The sequence below is a fragment of the Pleurodeles waltl genome, chromosome 10 (genome assembly GCF_031143425.1).
Source record: "Pleurodeles waltl isolate 20211129_DDA chromosome 10, aPleWal1.hap1.20221129, whole genome shotgun sequence".
NCBI classification, from domain to species: Eukaryota; Metazoa; Chordata; class Amphibia; order Caudata; family Salamandridae; genus Pleurodeles; species Pleurodeles waltl.
The window spans coordinates 111,451,294-111,455,453 of record NC_090449.1 but is presented as its reverse complement, the minus strand read 5'-3'; positions in this window follow the sequence as shown (position 1 = coordinate 111,455,453).

The following is a 4,160-nucleotide window of genomic DNA, read 5'->3' as shown; positions in this document are numbered from 1 at the left end:
ATGGACCACCTATTAAAACCATTCCAATCGTTTGCAGCGGCCTATTTAGACGATATTGTAATATTCAGCAATACATGGGAAGAACACCTACATTATCTCCACAATATTTTCCACACTTTGTACAAAGCAGGCCTCACGGCCAACCCAAAAAAATGCAACCTAGGGAACAATCATATCGCGTATCTGGGATACTTCATAGGAAAAGGTGTACTGCAGCCCCAAAAAAATAAAGTAGGAGCCATCTTACAGGTATCAGTACCCACTAACAAAAGGGAGCTCCGCTCCTTTTTGTGTCTTGTGGGATACTACCGCCGATACATTCCCCAGTACTCAACGTTAGCTGCTCCCCTCACGGATCTCCTTAAGAAACGTCACCCGTCCAAGTTGCCCCCTCTTTCGGAGTTACAATTATCTAGTTTTCACTGCTTGAAACAGTACCTCACTGCGGAACCAGTACTCAAGTGTCCCGATTTCTCCAGGACATTTCATCTGTATACAGATGCTTCCAATGTGGGACTTGGGGCTGTCCTTACACAACCGGACAGTGAGGGCCAGGACCATCCTATTGTGTATATCAATAGGAAATTACTTCCCCGGGAATGCAACTATCCCATTATCGAAAGGGAGTGCTTGGCTATCAAGTGGTCCATCGAAAATCTGAAGTATTACCTTTTGGGCCGCCCTTTTGTCCTCTTCACCGACCATGCTCCATTAACCTGGTTGGCTTCAAATAAGGTTTCCAACTCTCGGGTGCTGCGTTGGTTTATGGAACTCCAACCATTTTCCTTTCAGGTTCGGCATATTCCTGGTGCTCAACAAGGTCCAGCCGACTTCCTCTCCCGTTTTCCCGATCCTACGGTACTCTATCAGTCCCGATCATGGGATCGGGTATGTAGCTAGTCTTCACTCAGCACGGCTCCAGAGTCCTCCGACTGGCGCTGTTCGCGCGCGTCGGAGGAATGCGTCTACCGTCCCCATAGCGACCAGGGGGCGGATCCTGCCGCCAGGAACCTGGATTTCCGGGTTACAGAGAGAGAAAAGCGAGAAGACGGACTCGGGGAGGGTGCGCAGCAGGAAGAAGAGACGAAGGACGCGACTCAAGACAGCCGAAGATCCGAAGCGGAGGAGAACGCCGGTGTGCAGGACGGAGAAGGCACGGCTGGGAACTCCGATGTTCCCAGCCCGGAGATGGACCCAACGGAGGAAATCGACCAGGAGGAGACGCGCATTCACCGCCACGTCCAAGGAGGGACGTGGCTAAACAAGGTACGGTCCTTGTTCATAGGGCAGAACAGGAAGACTGTAAAAAGGGGCGGAGGGGAGAGCGAGCGAGGACGGAGGAGTAGGAGGGCTTGAGAGGGGAACAGCTGAGAGGGTAGCCAGAATAATGAATCAATCAATCAATCAATCAATCACATTTATAAAGCGCGCTACTCACCCATAAGGGTCTCAAGGCGCTGGGGGGGAGGGGGTCAGTGCTCGAAGAGCCAGGTCTTGAGCTGCCTTCTGAAGGGGAGGTGTTCGGGTATGGCGCGAAGGTGACTGGGCAGGGAGTTCCAGGTCTTCGCTGCCAGAAAAGAGAAGGATTTTCCTCCGGCGGTGGTTTTGCGGATGCGGGGAACGGCTGCCAAGGCCTGACCGGTGGAGCGCAGAGTGCGCGGAGGGGTGTAGAAGGAGACGCGGGAGTTGATGAGTTTGGGTCCGAGGTTGTAGAGGGCTTTGTGTGCGTGGGTGAGGAGTCTGAAGGTGATCCTCTTGTTGACCGGGAGCCAGTGGAGTTTTCTCAGGTGTCCGGAGATGTGGTGGTGGCGAGGTATGTCCAGGATGAGTCGTGCTGCGGCGTTCTGGATCCGTTGAAGTTTCCTCTGCAGCTTGGTGGTGATGCCGGCGTACAGAGTGTTCCCGTAGTCCAGGCGGCTGGTGACGAGGGCGTGGGTGACGGTCTTCCTGGTGTCGATGGGGATCCAGCGGAAGATCTTGCGGAGCATGCGGAGGGTGTTGAAGCACGCTGAGGTCACCGAGTTGACCTGTCTGGTCATCGAGAGGGAGGAGTCCAGGATGAAGCCGAGGTTGCGTGCGTGGTTGGTCGGTTGGGGAGTGCTGCCTAGGGCGGGGGGCCACCAGGAGTCGTCCCATGCGGAGGGGGTAGGGCCGAGGATGAGGACCTCCGTTTTATCTGTGTTCAGTTTCAGTCGGCTGTCTGTCATCCAGGTCGCTACTTCCTTCATGCCGTCGTGCAGTCTGGTCCTTGCTGATGTGGGGTTGTTGGTGAGGGATAAGATGAGCTGGGTGTCGTCGGCGTAGGATATGATGTCGAGTCTGTGTTTGCGTGCGATGTTTGCCAGGGGGGTAATGTAGACGTTGAATAGGGTGGGGCTGAGGGAGGATCCTTGGGGTACGCCGCAGATGATCTCCGTGGTTGCGGATCTGAAGGGGGGGAGGCGGACTCTCTGGGTCCTTCCGGAGAGGAAGGAGATGACCCATTCCAGGGCCTTGCCTCTGATGCCGGCGCTGCAGAGGCGGTCTATCAGGGTGCGGTGGCAGACCGTGTCGAAGGCTGCAGAGAGATCCAGGAGAATGAGGGCCACGGTTTCACCCTTGTCGGTCAGGGCTCGGATGTCGTCCGTGGCTGCGATGAGGGCGGTTTCGGTGCTGTGGTTGGCCCTGAATCCGAACTGAGTGGAGTCGAGGGAGTCAGAGGTTTCCAGGGCGGCGGTGAGTTGAGCGTTGACGATTTTCTCAATCACTTTGGCGGGGAACGGTAGGAGGGAGATAGGCCGGAAGTTTTTGAGTTCGGTGGGGTCTGCTGTAGGTTTCTTTAAGAGGGCGTTGAGTTCTGCGTGTTTCCAGCTTTCAGGGAAGGTAGCAGTGGTGAGGGAGGCGTTGATGACGTCTCGGAGGTGGGGTGCGATGATGTTGTCGGCCTTGTTGTAAATGTGGTGAGGACAGGGGTCGGAGGGTGATCCCGAGTGGATCGAGTTCATGACGCGGGTGGTTTCCTCGGTGGTGGTAGGGTTCCAGGCGAGGATGGTGGAGATGTCGTTCGCGGCTTCCGGGGGCGGGTTCATGTTGGTGGTCGTGAAGCTGTTGTAGATGTCGGCAATCTTACGGTGGAAGAAGGTCGCGAGGGAGTCGCAGAGGTCCTGTGAGGGAGGGATGGGGTTGGTTTCTGCGTCCGGGTTGGAGAGCTCTTTGACGATGCCAAATAGTTCCTTGCTGTTGTGGGCGTTGTTGTCAAGTCTGTTCTGGTAGGCTGTTTTTCGTGCGGTGCGGAGGCGTTGGTGGTGTTGGCGGGTGGTGTCCTTGAGAGCTGTCAGGTTTTCCTCTGTCGGGTTGAGGCGCCATGTCTTCTCGCGGAGGCGGCATTCTTTCTTGGAGTTTTTGAGTTCGGTGGTGAACCAGGAGTTTTTCTTGTGGTTGTTGGTGTTGGTTTGGGTCTTCAGAGGGGCCAGGAGGTTGGCGCAGTCGGAGATCCAGTTGGTGAGGTTGTTGGCGGCCTCGTTGGGGTTGCTGGTGCTGGTGGGTTGGTTCAGGGAGAGCGTTGCTGCGAGTTGTTCTGTGGTGATTCGGTTCCAGTATCTTTTTGGTGGTTGCCGGGTGTGGTGATGCACGGTGGTTTTCTTGAAGCTGAAGTGGACGCAGCTGTGGTCCGACCATGTGAGTTCGGTGGTGTGGCTGAAGGTGATGTGTTTGCTTGAGGAGAAGATGGGGTCGAGCGTGTGTCCGGCGTAGTGGGTGGGGGTGTTGACCAGTTGTTTCAGTCCCAGGTTGGCGAGGTTGTCTAGAACGGCGGTGGTGTTGTTGTCGGTGTGGTTCTCCAGGTGAAAGTTGAGGTCTCCTAGGAGGATGTAGTCGGTGGATGAGAGTGCGTGGGGGTTGATGAAGTCTGCGATGTCTTCGCTGAACTTGGTGCGGGGTCCTGGTGGTCTGTACATGAGGGTGCCTCTTAGGGTTGTCTTGGGGTCGATGTGGATCGCGAAGTGGAGGTGTTCGGCGTCGGGAAGTGAGTTGTCGGTGTGGGTCGAGATGCTGATGGAGCTTTTGTGTGCGATGGCGATGCCTCCTCCGGTGCGGTTGAAGCGGTCTCTCCGGATGATTTTGTAGCCTTCGGGGATGGCTATGGCGATGTCGGGTGCCGAGGAGGGGTTCATCCAGGTCTC